This window comes from Lepidochelys kempii, chromosome 18 (genome assembly GCF_965140265.1).
Source record: "Lepidochelys kempii isolate rLepKem1 chromosome 18, rLepKem1.hap2, whole genome shotgun sequence".
Taxonomy (NCBI): Eukaryota; Metazoa; Chordata; order Testudines; family Cheloniidae; genus Lepidochelys; species Lepidochelys kempii.
Window position 1 is genome coordinate 6,218,515 of NC_133273.1, and position 16,915 is coordinate 6,235,429.

Consider the following 16,915-nt stretch of genomic DNA (forward strand, 5'->3'; position numbering starts at 1 on the left):
TGGAATTCCTGCTCTCTATGTGATTAGAGGCAGGTGGCAGGGCACGCACTCGCAGTTAGCTTGAGGACTCTGGCCTGCTGCTGCTAGAAAAGCCCTGTCCTGCTGCTGGTAGAGTCAGGGGACAAGTTAGAGCGGGGATCACATCACAGCTTCCTCAGAGCACCTATAGTGCAGCCACAGATAACCTCCCCTGCTGTCCCAGCCAAGCAAAGACTCTGCATATCTTGCTATTTTATGGGAGGCACAGAGCCCGCGAATGGGCCTCTTTTGTCTGCTTTGCCTGATGCAATTCTTCATAGTCTGATGATTCCCTGCTGATTTTTGTCAGTTTTATCATAATGAATTGCCTTAAGCATCACACAGCAGCTTCCCCAATTACCTTCATTTCTAGTACAGCCGAAATCTCTCGGCCCCAGATCACAGCACAGTGTGGTGCATCTGGTGGATATTGCAGAACTTCAGGGAGGCGGCTGAGGCTGCGGCCAGGAGGAGTTGGGTTTGGTCCTAGAGAAGCGGATGGTAGGAATCAGACAGAAAGCAGGTGGAGGGGATGCAGGGACTGTCTTTGTATTTGGTGTTTGCACAGGGTCCTGGTCCCATGATTAAGGCTCCTAGGTGCTACAGTAACATCAATTAATCAAGTGCAGTGCTCTTCCAAATGGAGACTAAAAGTAGCTCTGAGGGCCTCTTTGCTTATAGGCTCTTAATAATTTCCAGATCAAATGGGCTCAGCTTACAAGTCAAAAGATGCTTTTCGAGACTCAACCAGGGATTTGTGCGCCAAGTTCATGCATCATCACTAGTGATAAAGACCATGCAGAGCAAACTCTGCTGTCCCTGACATCTGCAGTTTTTGAGTGGGTTCGCACAATTTGAACATGCACTCCCAGAGCAATAGTGTTCCAAAAAGGGCTGCTCCTGGGATAAACAAACGAGGGGAATCGGACATAGAAGAAGGGAGGCGGCATTACCTACGTAGACAGCGCTGGAGAGACCATTCCTGGGTGCTGTATCCAGTTCTGGTGACCACACTTTAAATCTAAAGCTGAAAAATTGGAAAGGCCTCAGCAAAGAGCTATGGGAATGATTCAAGATCTGGAAACCCTGCCTTATAGTGGGAGACGAATAGTTAGCGAACTGAAGAGCAGGTGACGAGGCAGTTTAATCTGAGGAAAAGATTTCTGAGTCTAGACTCCTTTCACCTAGCAGACAAAGGCAGAACGAGATCCAGTGGCTGGAAACTGAAGACAGTACAGTTAACACTGGAAATAATAGGCATACATTTTAAGAGGGAAGATAATACTTAACCATGGGAATAACTTCCCAAGGAGCAAGTGGATTCTCCCTCACTGGGAGGCTTTAAATCAAGACCAAGTGTGTTTCTAAAAGATATGCTCTAGCTCAGCCACAAGTCTTTGTGTTAGATGCAGGAGTCACTGGCCTGTGTTGTTCAGAAGGTCAGACTAGAGGGTTGTAATGGTCTTTTCTGGCCTTCCTATGAAACCTACGAACTCTCTCTTTCCCTTTTAAAGGACTGTACTGGGACTCAGTGTTTCCTTTAGGATATTGTTGCATTTGCATCGACCTGTCTCATTTAAAAGGCATGACACACTTTCTCCTTTATTTTAGCTTAATTTTTTTTATCATCTTCCACAGGCAAACTGAAAATATACAACAATATATTGTACAATTAGGGAGGGAAGCCAAAAACATGCTACAGCCATCATGGAGACATCATAACAATGCTGCTTTGCACATGCCTTAGTTAAGCCATATATTTGATTATAGGAACCAAAACCTCTCGGAAGACAAAGGAGGGAATGTTTGGTTGTCTGCTGTGTGTTCCATCTGACAGATCTTCTTAGCATATGCGCAACATGCCTCGGGTGGCACCTGACCAGGAATCAGAAAGTGCTGGATAGCACCTGTAATCGGTCTACCAAGAATCAGGTGCGTTTTCTAGTGGACCAGAGTCAGGCCAAAGTGTGTATATTGCTGCTGTGAAAAAATGGTCCCTTCTTACGCCACAGATTTTCTGCCTGCTTCTCTCTTCAGCGTCAGAGCTGCCTGGCGCTGCAGAGCTGATACAGATGACAGAGCTAAAACAGAATCTGGGATTCTGTTTTAGCTCTGTCATCAGCAGAACCATTCATTCAGTTCCAGCTGCTGAGCCAAATCCTGCTCTCAGTTATACCTGTTCTGCCCCCTGGGGGCATTGGGGCTGTAACCGGGGGCAGCATGTGAAGGCAGTGGGGCTTCTGAGATGTAACTGAGGGTAGACTTTGGCCTACAAGATCAGCATTACTGGTTGTGAAGCAAGAACCAGAAGGGACCCCTTTTTTCCAAGGTGAGAAGGAAGGGTTCCCTCCCATTGTGGAAAGGAGGCTGTGTGTGTTTCTGTAATCCGTGCTGCCCAACACCCCTAGAGTCACCAGGAGGATAAATTTGTCTCTCCCTGTGTGTTCAGATGGGCTGAAGAGACACACCTAAAGTTACAGCAGTTGTTGGGGCTGGGGTGTGCCAATTGTGCCCGATCCATTGGCTCTGCCCTGCACAGGACTCTGTTAGGAGAAACTGCCCTCTTTCTCAGATTCCACTTCCTCATGCTGAATAATTGCATCAAGTACACGTAATGAACAAGGAGCAGCCAAGCAAACCATCCACTAAGGAAATAAAGAAGCAATGTTTAGCTCCGGAGCAGAGGGTGCACCTTGCAAAGAATAATTACGGTGCTGTTTATTTTGTCACGGGGAAAAAAAGTGTCATTTTTCCTGCAACAAAATGGCACATCCCACAGGGCCACGTTCCGTTTTACAAACATATTTGAACAGCCGGCATCAGCTAGACAACACTCTGGAAAGCGGCAGAAATGTCCCAGTGCAGAGCAGAATAAAAGAACAAAGAATGTCCAGTCACTTCTTAAAAAGAAAAGGAGGACTTGTGGCACCTTAGAGACTAACAAATTTATTGACCCAAGGGAGAGAAGCTGTGTAAAATGTGTTCAAAAGTAATGAACTTCAGTAAATTCAACTTAAATATTCTGGAACTTCTGCTACCGGAAACTTTTTCTCCGCTGAGTTCATTGTGTAAATCCTCTGGTTCTCTGCACCTGTGTTTGTCACTCAGCAGTGCCCACCCGAGTCCAGTGTGGACTCACACACAAAGCCTACTACCTGTCATATCCCCCTAGCCTGCCCTGACTGAATGAGGCTGTTCTCTGCATTCTTGCAGCTGAACTAAGGTTTTAGAATCAAAGACATCTAGGACTGGAAGGGACCTCGCGAGGTCATCTAGTTCAGGTCTCTGCAATCATGGCAGGACTAAGTATATCTAGACTATCCCTAACAGGTATCTGTCCAACCTGGTCTTAAAAATCTCCAATGACAGAGATTCTACAGTCTTCCTAGACAATTTGTTCCAGTGTTTAACTACCCTGACAGTTAGGAAGGTTTTCCTAATGTCCAATCTAAACTGCCCTTGCTGCAATTTAAGCCCATTGCTTCTTGTCCTGTCCTCAGAGGTTAAAGAGAACAATTTTTCTCCCTCCTTGTAACTCCTTTTATGTACTTGAAAACTGTTATCATGTCCTCTCTCAGTCTTCTCTTCTCCAGACTAAACAAACCCAATTTTTACAATCTTCCCTCAGAGATAATTTTTCTAGACCTTTAATCATTTTTGTTGTTCTTCTCTGGACTTTCTCCAATTTGTCCACATCTTTCCTGAAACGTGGCACCCAGAACTGGACACAATACTCCAGTTGAGGCCTAATCAGCATGGAGTAGAGTGGAAGAATTACTTCTTGTGTCTTGCTTACAACACTCCTGCTAATACATCCCAGAATGATGTTTGCTTTTCTTGCACTAGTGTTACACTGTTGACTCATATTTAGCTTGTGATCCACTCTGACCCCCAGATCCCTTTCCGCAGTACTCCTTCCTAGGCTGTCGTTTCCCATTATGTATGTGTGCAACTGATTATTCCTTCCTAAGTGGAGTACTTTGCATTTGTCCTTATTGAATTTCATCCTATTTACTTCAGATCATTTCTCCAGTTTGTCCAGATCATTTTGAATTTTAATCATATCTTCCAAAGTACTTGCAACACCTCCCAGCTTGGTATCATCTACATACTTTCTAAGTGTACTCTCTGTGCCATTAGCTAAATCACTGATGAAGATATTGAACAGAACCGGACCTGGAACCGATCCCTGCAGGACCCCACTCGTTAGGCCCTTCAGCTTGACTATGAACCACTGATAACTACACTTTGGGAAGGGTTTTCCAACCAGTTATGCACCCACCTTATAGTAGCTCCATCTAGGTTGTATTTCCCCAGTTTGTTTATGAGAAGGTCATGTGAGACAGTATTGGTATTTTGCATTGCTATGTCTTATTTTCATTGCAGGAATGGCATGGAGGAGGGCCCAGGCTGGGACCCATTGTGCTAGGCTTGGGCACTGTACCCAGGAAGGAACAGTCCGTGTCCCAAGGACCTTCCCATCTAACTAGACAATAGACAGAGAATGGGAGACGGGAAGGGATATTATCTCCATTTTGCAGATGGGAAACTGAGGCCCAGAGTGATTATCTGTGACTTGCCCATGGTCTTGTGTGGAATCTCTGGCAGAACTGAGAGCTGATATCAAGTCAGAAGCTGAGGGATTCTCTGGATCCCCCAGTGTAGGAGGCTCTGAAGGGTTAAAAACTCACATGGCTTCACCGTACATGGCAGCTGGCTGATAAAATCACTGTCCTGCTTTGTGGAGTCACACAGCATCTGGGCACAAGATGCCCTGGTGTTTTGTAGTTCTGTGGTTAGAAGCTTTTCCTGTGGCTAGACTCTGAAAAGACACTCAGCTGAATGGCAAAGATATGTCTAGGATCCCCTGAGCTGCTTTGGAAATCAGCACCCCTCCTTCTAGCAGAAAGATGTGATCTCCTAATTCCCAGGCGATGGGGGTCATGCCTGTGAACAGAGCCAGAGGCCATATCAATCCATAGGTTGCTGCTGCCCCATCAATGGGTGTTTGTGTGGAGACAAAGGTTTGCAGCATTGTTCCATGCAAACCTGTTCTCTCCAAGAACAAGTGTCTCCCCTTGTGGTTCCTGTCAAGGGGGCAATGTTGGGGGTTCCCCTCCTGCCTGCAGGACTTGACTGCGCTTGGCTCTCCTTCCAGGAGTGAATGGGAATGCTTGTTTCACAGCTACAGCAAGGTCACTGATGTTACTCTCAAGTGCCTTTCCCATAAGTTGAGCTGCTTCATGACCTCCAGCAAGGAGAACATCTTGCAGGTATTTTCCCCCACACTTGCCTACATAGGATGAAACCCCACCTGTGCAGAAGGTATGAGTGGCACGTAAGTGGTGCTTTGGTCTTGTGCATAAAGGGATTTCCCCCATCCACAGCACTGGTTGTCACAAGCCCCAGCACCTTTGCTGAAGCAGTGCCAGACTTTCATAGCGTTTGCATCGTCACTTTGGAAATGGTTCTGAAATGTGTCCCCTCCAGATCAGCTTTGAGACCCCCCTCGCTGGTACACTCACCTGTCCTGCACTAGAATGTGGCAAGTTCACTGAGGACACGGCTCGCTTGGGCTTGGGTTCGTTAATCACGGAATGACTCACTCAGAGGTGGTTTCCGCTGATTTCTTTACTTACCGCTTCAATATGGTGGTCAAAAACTAGGGGAGATACTTACTAGCCACAAAGTCGTTTGTATGACCCCGGCGCCTTCTGGGTGAGGTTATCAAAAGTGCTCGTCCTTGGAGTAACTCTGTAAGCTTCCATTGACTCCACTGGGAGCAGAGTGAGACCAGCGCTGAGCATCTGCTAGGCCTGCCCCTGGTACTGTAGGAATGCAGGGTTCCGTTAGACACAGTACAGCGGGCCCATTAGCAGATGTAAATGCTCCCATTGCTTTTCTAGCTGCGTTTATTCTGGGCCAAACTGTCTCCCCGCCACCACTTCTGCAAGGCAGGTTGCATCAGAATCAAGCGAGATGGCACTCACGGGGCATGTTTCTTTTACAGTCCCCTGGATTATTGTACGTGGTGCAGAACATGCCACCAGCAGGCACACGGCACGTTCCACTTTCATAAAGCAGAGACTGGCACATGCTGGAGAGATTGTACGTAGTGTTCCTTCACTTTCTGATCTGCAGGATTCAGTCATTCATGGTGGTTTAGTGTGCAAAGGGCCTAAACACAAAAGAAGCAGCATGGATTGGTGGTTCAAGGCCCTGCATGGGAACAGAATCTGCTCTGTCTGCCTTGCTGTCCTAGATATGGTGAGCCCCTCTGTGAGGTCTCTCAGGCGGGTGTGCAGAGACAACTCCTCTTGGGAAAGGATTCATCCACTTCTCCCCACCAAGAAGGAAGCACAATTGGGGGATCATTCTTGTTTTCTGAGTGGGGGGCTTGTGCCCATTCTCCTAAGCTCCTCTCTGCTCCCACTGCTCTCAGCCTGAGAGAGCCCTGGCGCAGACCAGCTGGCTCCAGCACATGTTCCATCCTCCTTCCCTTGGCCCTGCCTCAGCGATCCATGGCTTGGGCACACCCACGTCTCTCTGCCCTTTTTCTGCAGCAAGGGAAACCCAGTGTGAATCTCATGCTTGTCACTGAGATTGTCGGTTTTCCGTAAAATTCTTGATGGTGGTGAAAATAATCAGCCATAGTAACAATGAAATAACAGCCGGGGCTAGAAACATCATCGCTTCATTCAAATGAAATCACATCTCTACCCTGCTCTTTACAACAGTCAGCCCTGGTCCTGCAAGAGGATTGCAGTCAGTGGCACTTCATGTGGGGCACGGGCCCTGCAAGATTGGGCTGACAGAGTGGGAGACTGCACCAGGTGGATGGGGCAACAGTGAGTGATGGTACAAAGCCTAGAGGGGAGTAAGGGAGCTGTGAGGAGAGAGGATTGGGAAGATTGCAGAGAAACAAGCACATGACCTGAAACAATAAGGGTGAGGAGCTCTGGTTTGCCATGACAAGAGACAGGAATCCAGTGAAGGGCACCAGGGTTGGAGCAGAGGGAGAGAAGGTGACTTTAGCAGCTGTGATTTGGATAGTGGATGGGAACTTGCCATCCCACGGGCAGTCTCCAGTCCCTACCCTCATCATGTTTCTGAGGGAGCATTGCCTGGCAGTGACACTACCAGGGGGAGATCTCTGAGACAGACATAGATCTCAGGCCATATCTACACTACGAAATTAGGTCGAATGTATAGAAGTCAGTTTTGTAGAAAGCGTTTTTAATACAGTCAATTGTGAGTGTCCCCACCGAAATGCTCTAAGTGCATTTACTCAACGGAGTGCGTCCACAGTACCAAGGCAACCATCGACTTCCAGAGCATTGCACTGTGGGTAGCTATCCCACAGTTCCCGCAGTCTCCGCCGCCCGTTTGAATTCTGGGTAGAAATCCCAATGCCTGATGGGGCAAAAACATTGTCGCGGATGGTTCTGGGTACATGTCATCAGGCCCCCTTCCCTCCCTCCCTCCGTGAAAGCAACGGCAGACAATCGTTTTGCACCTTTTTTCCTGGGTTACACGTGCAGACGCCATACCACGGCAAGCATGGAGCCCGCTCAGCTCACCGTCACGGTATGTCTCCTGGGTGCTGGCAGACGCGGTACTGCATTGCTACACAACAGCAGCTCATTACGTTTTGACAGCAGACAGTGCGGTATGGCTGGTAGCCATCATCGACGTACTCCAGGGTGCTCTTTTAGTCGACCTCGGTGAGGTCGGTCAGGGGCGCCTGGGCAAACATGGGAGTGACTCAGCCAGGTCATTTCCCTTTTAAGTTTCGTCTCATGGCGATTCAGTCCTGCCGGCAGTCCTACTTCACCGTCTTCTAATGAGCATCCAGTAGACGACGATGGCCAGCAGTCATACTGCACCATCTGCTGCCAGCAAGATGTATAAAGATAGATGAAGTGGGTCAAAACAAGAAATAGACCAGATTTGTTTTGTATTCATTTTCTCCTCCCTTCGTTCCTCCCTCCGTTAAATCAATGGCCTGCTAAACCCAGGGTTTTGAGTTCTATCCTTGAGGAGGCCATTCGGTTTCTCCTTGTGTCAAGGTTGCTTCCCCACTCTGAACTCTAGGGTACAGATGTGGGGACCTGCATGAAAAACCCCCTAAGCTTATTCTTACCAGCTTAGGTTAAAACTTCCCCAAGGTACAAACTATTCTATCTTTTGTCCCTGGACCTTATTGCTGCCACCACCAAGCGTCTAACAAAAATAACAGGGAAAGAGCCCACTTGGAAACATCTTTCCCCCCCACAAATCCCCCCAAGTCCTACACCGCCTTTCCTGGGGAAGGCTTGATAAAAATCCTCACCAATTTGCAGAGGTGAACACAGAGCCAAACCCTTGGATCTTAAGAACACTGAAAGAGTAATCAGGTTCTTAAAAGAAGAATCTTAATTAAAGAAAAATTAAAAGAATCACCTCTGTAAAATCAAGATGGTAAATACCTTACAGGGTAATTAGATTCAAAACATAGAGAATCCCTCTAGGCAAAACCTTAAGTTACAAAAAGACACAAAAACAGGAATATACATTCCATTCAGCACAACTTATTTTATCAGCCATTTAAACAAAACAGAATCTAATGCATATCTAATTAGATTGCTTATTAACCCATTACAGGAGTTCTGACCTGCATTCCTGCTCTGGTCCCAGCAAAAGCAACACATAGACAGAGAGAACCCTTTGTTTTCCCCCCCTCCAGCTTTGAAAGTATCTTGTCTCCTCATTTTGGTCAGGTGCCATCGAGGTTGTCTTAGCTTCTTAACCCTTTACAGGTGAAAGGGTTTTTCCTCTGGCCAGGAGGGATTTAAAGGTGTTTACCCTTCCCTTTATATTTATGACACCTTGATTTAAAGCCACCCTCTTTGTTGATTTTAATTCTCTGTAAGCCAATCCTGTAAGCCATGTTGTCAGTCACCCCTCCCTCCGTCAGAGCAATGGCAGACAATCGTTTCGCGCCCTTTTCCCTGGATTGCCTGAGCAGACGCCATAACACAGCAAGCATGGAGCCCGTTCAGCTCACCGCAGCAGTTCTGACCATTGTAAACACCTTGCGCATATCGTGCAGTTTATGCAGAACCAGCACCTGAAAAACCAGGCGAGGAGGCGACGGCAGCGCGGTGATGAGGACATGAACACAGATTTCCCTAAAACCGCGGTCCCCAGCAATTTGGAGATCATGGTGTTACTGGGGCAGGCTCCTGCCGTGGAATGCCGATTCTGGGCCCGGGAAACAAGCACAGAGTGGTGGGACCGCATAGTGTTGCAGGTTTGGGATTATTCCCAGTGGCTCCAAAACTTTCGCATGCGTAAGGGCACTTTTATGGAACTTTGTGACTTGCTTTCCCCTGCCCTGAAGTGCAAGAATACCAAGATGAGAGCAGCCCTCACAGTTCACAAGCTAGTGGCAATAGCCCTGTGGAAGCTTGCAACGCCAGACAGCTACCGGTCAGTCTGGAATCAATTTGGAGTGAGCAAATCTACTGTGGGGGTTGCTGTGATGCAAGTAGCCAACACAATCACGAAGCTGCTGATATCAAGGGTAGTGACTCTGGGAAATGTGCAGGACATACTAGACGGCTTTGCTGCAATGGGATTCCCTAACTGTGGTGGGGCTATAGACGGAACCTATATCCCTATCTTGGGACTGGACCACCAGGGCAGCCAGTACATAAACCGCAAGGGGTATTTTTCAGTGGTGCTGCAAGCACTGGTGGATCACAAGGGACATTTCACCAACATCAACGTGGGATGGCCGGGAAAGGTTCATGACGCTCACGTCTTCAGGAACTCTGGTCTGTTTAAACGGCTGCAGGAAGGGATTTACTTCCCGGACCAGAAAATAACTGTTGGGGATGTTGAAATGCTTATAGTTATCCTTGGGAACCCAGCCTACCCCTTAATGCCATGGCTCATGAAGCCATACACAGGCACCCTGGACAGTAGTAAAGAGCTGTTCAACTATAGGCTGAGCAAGTGCAGAATGGTGGTAGAGTGTGCATTTGGACGTTTAAAGGGTCGCTGGCGCAGTTTACTGACTCGCTCAGACCTCAGCGAAACCAATATTCCGATTGTTATTGCTGCTTGCTGTGTGTTCCACAATCTCTGTAAGACGTTTATGGCAGGGTGGGAGGTTGATGCAAATCGCCTGGCCGCTGAATACGTGCAGCCAGACACCAGGGTGGTTAGAAGAGCACAGCAGGAAGCACTGCGCATCAGGGAAGCTTTGAAAACCAGTTTCATGACTGGCCAAGGTACTGTGTGACCCTTCTGTTTGTTTCTCCTTGATGAAAACCCGCCCCCTTGGTAACCTCTAAATTCCCTGTAAGCCACCTGCCCTCCCCCCTTCGATCACAGCTTGCTTGCAAAGGAAATAAAGTCTCTGTTGTTTAAAAAACATGTATTCTTTATTAATTGATTATAAAAATAGGGAGATAACTCACAAGGTAGCCCGGGGGTGTGGTAGGAGGGTAGGAGGGAAGGAAAAGGCCACTTTAAAACTTCTTGAATGACAGCCTTTTGTTGCTTGGGCTGTCCACAGGGGTGGAGTTGTTGGGTACCCGGAGCCTCCCCCACGGCGTTCTTGGGCATCTGGGTGAGAAGGCTATGGAGCTTGGGGAGGAGGGAGGACAGTTAAACAGGGGCTGCAGCAGCATTCTGTAATCCTGCTGCCGTTCATGAACCTCCACCTTGGGGAGGACGGAGCATGTCCGATTGATCCCGCAGTAGCCCCAGCGTTGCCTCATGCCTCCTCAGATTTTCCTGCCACCACCTCTCCTCACGTTCATCGGCCACTTTGCTGTACTCTTCTATTGTGTCCCTCCACACATTTTGCTGAGCTCTGTCAGTGCCGGACGACTGCATAAGCTCAGAGAAAATTTCATCGTGCGTGCGTTTTTTTTGTCGCCTTATCTGAGATAGTCTTTGGGATGGAGGAGGGAGGCTTGAAACATTTGCAGCTGCTGGAGGAAAAAAGGGAGTGAAGTATTTTAAAAGATACATTTTACAGAACAATGGCTATACTCTTTCACGGTGAACAACACTATTCACATTACATAGCACATGTGATTTTGGTACAAGGTCGCATTTTGCATCTTATATTGAGTGCCTGCGGCTTTGGTGTTGGAGATCACACACGCAGGGCCAGGCAACAGAATTCAGCTTGCAGGCGGCCATGGTAAGCCATAGTCTTTCAGCTTCTGCAACCTTCATAACAGCAGCCCCCTCTTCTCCCATACCAAGCAAAGCCCATTGAGTTGGCCATTTAGTGCTGCGGTTTTCCTGTTAATGTGCAGCAGCAGAAACCAAACTAACCCCCCCACCCCATCCAATTCTCTGGGATGATTGCTTTACCCCTCCCCACACCGCGTGGCTGGTATCAGGGAAGTTCCCTCCTAGCCAAACACGAACAGCTCAGCGCCAATGCCCCCCCTCCCCCCCCCCACAGGATTTCTTTTCAGCCACGGGCAAACAGCCCAGTAGGAACGGCCACCTCTGAATGTCCCCTTAATTAAATTCCCCTGTTTCAACCAGGTTACCATGAATGATATCACTCTCCTGAGGATAACACACAGAGATAAAGAACAGATGTTGTTTGAATGCCAGCAAACACCTGGACCATACACTGCCAGGCTTTGTCATGCAATGATACCAGATTACTTGCTACTAGCATGGCGTGGTAAAGTGTCCTACCATGGAGGACGGAATAAGGCTGCTCTCCCCAGAAACCTTCTGCAAAGGCTTTTAGAGTACCTCCAGGAGAGCTTCATGGAGATGTCCCTGGAGGATTTCTGCTCCATCCCCAGACACATCAACAGACTTTTCCGGAAGCTGTACTGGCCATGAATGCATCCCAAGTCCTCAGGGCTACTTAATCATTAAAAAACGCTAGCTTTTATAACATGTATTATATTTAAAAAAGTACACTCACCAGATGTCCCTTCTCCAGCTTTGTTGGGTTGGGAGGGTATTTCAGTCAGGGTGATAAAAAGATCCTTGCTGTCGGGGAGAACGGTGTGCTGTGTGCTCTCCTCAAGCTCGTCCTCCTCCTCCTCATCTTCCCCATCCGCAAAATCCTCAGGCATGGCAGAGAGTACCCCATCATTGGCGTCCACGGACAGGGGTGGGGTAGTGGTGGCGGCCCCCCCCAGAATTGCATGCATCTCAGCGTAGAACCGGCATGTCTGGGGCTCTGTCCCGGAGCGTCCGTTTGATTCTTTGGTTTTCTGGTACGCTTGTCTGAGCTCCTTAAGTTTCATGCGGCACTGCGTTGCCTCCCTGCTGTAGCCTCTGTCCCTCATGGCCTCGGAGATTTTTTGAAATGTTTTGGCATTTCATCTTTTGGAACATAGTTCTGATAGCACGGATTCCTCTCCCCATACAGCAATCCGATCCAGTACCTCCCGTTCGGTTCATGCTCGAGCTCTTTTTAGATTCTGGGACTGCATGGTCACCTGTGCTGATGAGCTCGCCTGGCCAAACAGGAAATGAGATTCAAAAGTTCCTGGGTCTTTTCCTGTACATCTGGCCAGTGCATCCAAGTTCAGAGTGCTGTCCAGAGCAGTCACAGTGGTGCACTGTGGGATAGCTCCCGGAGGCCAATACCTTCGAACTGCGTCCGCACTAACCCTAATTTGAAACAGCAATGTGGATTTCAGCACTAATCCCCTCATTGGGGAGGAGTACAGAAATTGGTTTTAAGAGCCCTTTATGTTGAAAAAAATGGCTTCGTTTTGTGGACGGGTGCTCAGAGTGCTTTGCCGATGCTGGCCTGTGTCATTATCCCTCTTTCACAGATGGGGAAACTGAGGCACAGAGCAGGGATGTGACACAGCAACTTACTGATCTCCTGACTCCCATGCCTGGCCCCTAAGCACCAGTCTATGCTGGAGAATAACCCATCATGAATGTTGCAAAATAGTAAATGAAGAAAATCAACTGAAAAGCCAGGATCATAGAATCATAGAATCATAGAATATCAGGGTTGGAAGGGACCCCAGAAGGTCATCTAGTCCAACCCCCTGCTCAAAGCAGGACCAATTCCCAGTTAAATCATCCCAGCCAGGGCTTTGTCAAGCCTGACCTTAAAAACCTCTAAGGAAGGAGATTCTACCACCTCCCTAGGTAACGCGTTCCAGTGTTTCACCACCCTCTTAGTGAAAAAGTTTTTCCTAATATCCAATCTAAACCTCCCCCACTGCAACTTGAGACCATTACTCCTCGTTCTGTCATCTGCTACCATTGAGAACAGGCTAGAGCCATCCTCTTTGGAACCCCCTTTCAGGTAGTTGAAAGCAGCTATCAAATCCCCCCTCATTCTTCTCTTCTGCAGGCTAAACAATCCCAGCTCCCTCAGCCTCTCCTCATAACTCATGTGTTCCAGTCCCCTAATCATTTTTGTTGCCCTTCGCTGGACTCTCTCCAATTTATCCACATCCTTCTTGAAGTGTGGGGCCCAAAACTGGACACAGTACTCCAGATGAGGCCTCAACAATGTCGAATAGACACAAAGATAATGCATAATAGATAATGCATCATGAAAGTGTACTTTCTTTGTTCATTTATTTTGACAATTGCAGCTTCATTTTAATTATTTATGATTCTGCTTTGTTATGTGCTGTGGCCAAGCTGGTCAAAGTAACAAAGTCTTAGAAACAGCCTGTTACTGGAGACCTGGGGGCAGCAGTCTGCCGTGAAGTCTTTGTGGAGGTGCAGTGAGAACCCTGGGAATTTTGCACAGGGGATGAGTGAGGTGCTCGGCACCTCGTACATTGGGGGATGCCTGGCTGCTCTCTAACACCCGTTCTCAGGGTTGTTTAGTGAATTGCTTTTACATCACAACATATTTAAAAAGCCGGGCCTAGTAAAAGCCCCTTTGAGTGTGAGTCTCTCTTTCATGTGGAAACAGACCTGGAGAGATAGTGACAGCGGTGTGATGGGATCCTTGGGATGCAACCTGGAACTGGGGTACTGTGTGCTGTGCCCCCTTAACTCTCCAGCCTGGGCTGTCTCTCCCAGTGCTTTGCCAGTGACAAGCAACAAACCCCTCCAGGTGCTGTGATCACTCAGCACAACAGCACGTGGAGCCCCACACCCAGCTACATTGCATGAGTGCTCCCTGAGCCACTGACAAACACCACACAAGGAAAGGCACCAGCCAATTCCCCCCAACCCCCTACCCTTACACCCCAGAGCTGTACCGTCTTGCCCTGGTCAGAAGCCTGACCAGTGTAACTTTATTACCCAGTCCGCCCCTCCCTCAATGTGGAGATGACGCACACACCAGCCTTTGTAAACTGAGCTGTGATTTCCCAAGCACTTTGACCAAAACGCACTGTGTTAGGTCAAATATAAAACAGATTTATTAACTACAGACAGATCGATTTGAGTGATTATAAGTGGGAGGCATAAAAGGTCAGAGCTAGTTACCAAAGAAAATAAAAGGTAAGTGCAAAATCTAAATCTTAAGCCTTATTACACTAGACAGTACTTAGATCAAGCAGGTTTCTCACCCCACTGGATATTACAGTTCTTAATACTCCAGATTCTCCCTTAAGCCTGGACCAGTCTCCTTAGTCGAAGTCTTTTGTCTTTCCAGCATTCTTGTTTCTTCTAGTGTAGGTGGGGGAGGAGAAAGGCAAAACCATGATGCCCTTGTCCTCTATTTTATAATCTTAGTCCATGTGCCTAGAAGACACTTGCCCAGACATGCCCTGGTGGGCTTTGCTGAGTCACAGCGTTGAACAATCTCTCCCCCCCCCCCCGCCCCAGTGATCTTGTGCAACTGAGTCATTGAGATGAGCAGTCCCCATTGTGTGGTGCTTGTGCAATGATCATTGAATTATAAACCCCTTGGTTACACCTCCCCTCATGATTAATGGTCATTTGACACCCTCCTGGGAGTGGTTCACCTCCTAGCAAAGGAGAATCTCAAATTTACAGCATATTTCAGTAACAACCATAGAATCATAGAATAACAGAGTTGGAAAGAACCCCTGGAGACCATCTAGTCCAACCCCCTGCCCAGAGCAGGACCAATCCCAACTAAATCATCCCAGCCAGGGCTTTGTCAAGCCTGACCTTAAAAACTTCTAAGGAAGGGGATTCCACCACCTCCCTAGGTAACGCATTCCAGTGTTTCACCACCCTCATAGTGAAAAAGTTTTTCCTAATATCCAACCTAAACCTCCCCCACTGCAACTTGAGACCATTACTCCTTGTCCTGTCATCTGCTATCACTGAGAATAGTCTAGATCCATCCTCTTTGGATCCACCTTTCAGGTAGTTAAAAGCAGCTATCAAATCCCCCCTCATTCTTCTCTTCCGTAGACTAAACAATCCCAGTTCCCTCAGCCTCTCCTCATAACTCATGTGTTCCAGTCCCCTAATCATTTTTGTTGCCCTTTGCTGGACTCTCTCCAATTTCTCCACATCCTTCTTGTAGTGTGGGGCCCAAAACTGGACACAGTACTCCAGATGAGGCCTCACCAATGTCGAATAGAGGGGAACGATCACGTCCCTCGATCTGCTGGCAGTGCCCCTACGTATACATCCCAAAATGCCATTGGCCTTCTTGGCAACAAGGGCACACTGTTGACTCATATCCAGCTTCTCGTCCACTGTCACCCCTAGGTCCTTCTCTGCAGAACTGCTGCCTAGCCATTCGGCCCCTAGTCTGTAGCTGTGCATGGGATTCTTCCGTCCTAAGTGCAGGACTCTGCACTTGTCCTTGTTGAACCACATCAGATTTCTTTTGGCCCAATCCTCCAATTTGTCTAGGTCCCTCTGTATCCTATCCCTACTCTCCAGCGTATCTACCACTCCTCCCAGTTTAGTGTCATCCGCAAACTTGCTGAGAGTGCAATCCACACCATCCTCCAGATCATTAATGAAGATACTGAACAAAACCGGCCCCAGGACCGACCCTTGGGGCACTCCGCTAGATACCGGCTGCCAACTAGACATGGAGCCATTGATCACTACCCGTTGAGCCCGACAATCTAGCCAACTTTCTACCCACCTTATAGTGCATCCATCCAGCCCATACTTCTTTAACTTGCTGACAAGAATACTGTGGGAGACCGTGTCAAAAGCTTTGCTAAAGTCGAGGAATAACACGTCCACTGCTTTCCCTTCATCCACAGAACCAGATATCTCATCATAGAAGGCAATTAGATTAGTCAGGCATGACGTGCCCTTGGTGAATTCATGCTGACTGTTCCTGATCACTTTCCTCTCGTGTAAGTGCTTCAGAATTGTTTCCTTGAGGACATGCTCCATGATTTTTCCGGGGACTGAGGTGAGGCTGACCGGCCTGTAGTTCCCAGGATCCTCTTTCTTCCCTTTTTAAAAGATGGGCACTACATTAGCCTTTTTCCAATCTTCCGGGACTTCCCCCGATCGCCATGAGTTTTCAAAGATAATGGCCAATGGCTCTGCAATCACATCCACCAATTCCTTTAGCGCTCTCGGATGCAACGCATCCGGCCCCATGGACTTGTGCACGTCCAGCTTTCCTAAATAGTCCCGAACCCCTTCTTCCTTCACAGAGGGCTGGCCACCTCCTCCCCATGCTGTGCTGCCCAGTGCAGTAGTCTGGGAGCTGACCTTGTTCGTGAAGACAGAGGCAAAAAAAGCATTGAGTACGTTAGCTTTTTCCACATCCTCTGTCACTAGGTTGCCTCCCTCATTCATTAAGGGGCCCACACTTTCCTTGGCTTTCTTCTTATTGCCAACATACCTGAAGAAACCCTTCTTGTTACTCTTAACATCGCTCGCTAGCTGCAACTCCAGGTGTGATTTAGCCTTCCTGATTCCATTCCTACATGTCCGAGCAATATTTTTGTACTCATCCCTGGTCATTTGTCCAATCTTC

The 16,915-nt window shown here is 48.0% G+C and overlaps 1 protein-coding gene across 9 annotated transcripts in view; it reads left to right on the forward strand.

Annotated features, from left to right (window-relative positions):
• The window catches only part of EPHB2 (EPH receptor B2), a 406,427-nt gene that overhangs the window by 210,417 nt on the left and 179,095 nt on the right, over positions 1 to 16,915 (forward strand). The gene's annotated exons all lie outside the window — the stretch shown is intronic.